The sequence below is a fragment of the Branchiostoma belcheri genome, unplaced genomic scaffold (assembly GCF_001625305.1).
Source record: "Branchiostoma belcheri isolate BF01 breed outbred unplaced genomic scaffold, Haploidv18h27 scaffold16, whole genome shotgun sequence".
NCBI lineage: Eukaryota > Metazoa > Chordata > Leptocardii > Amphioxiformes > Branchiostomatidae > Branchiostoma > Branchiostoma belcheri.
The window spans coordinates 1,093,753-1,094,076 of record NW_017803046.1 but is presented as its reverse complement, the minus strand read 5'-3'; the positions used below and the strand labels follow the sequence as shown (position 1 = coordinate 1,094,076).

Sequence of the window (324 nt, the reverse complement as noted above, 5' to 3'; positions counted from 1 at the left end):
GTTCTAGTAAATACTATTTATCGTCCTACCGTGGGCCGCGAATTACGTTCGATACGGGTGTTCCGGCCGTGTGATAACTAGCGGTACGGCCGGGGTTCTTAACGCGTACGGCCCGGGCCTTCCAAATGTTCCATAGAACGATTCGAACGCGTTTCGCCCTAACCGCGTGAACCGCTTTCGAAAATTTGAATGCAAACTTCGGACGTTGGAATTGATGTTGTTGCGTTTTTTTTTTTGGTTTAGGGACACCAAATTTTCGCTCATTTCGCATTGAAAGGTGTGTTTTCTTGGGTGGGTATGAAATAAAATACAACACAGTGTATT

General features: G+C 45.7%; 1 protein-coding gene across 1 annotated transcript in view; it reads right to left on the bottom strand.

Moving 5' to 3' along the window:
* LOC109465879 (probable ATP-dependent RNA helicase DDX59) overlaps nucleotides 1-324 on the bottom strand; it is a 7,493-nt gene that overhangs the window by 729 nt on the left and 6,440 nt on the right. The window lies entirely within an intron of this gene.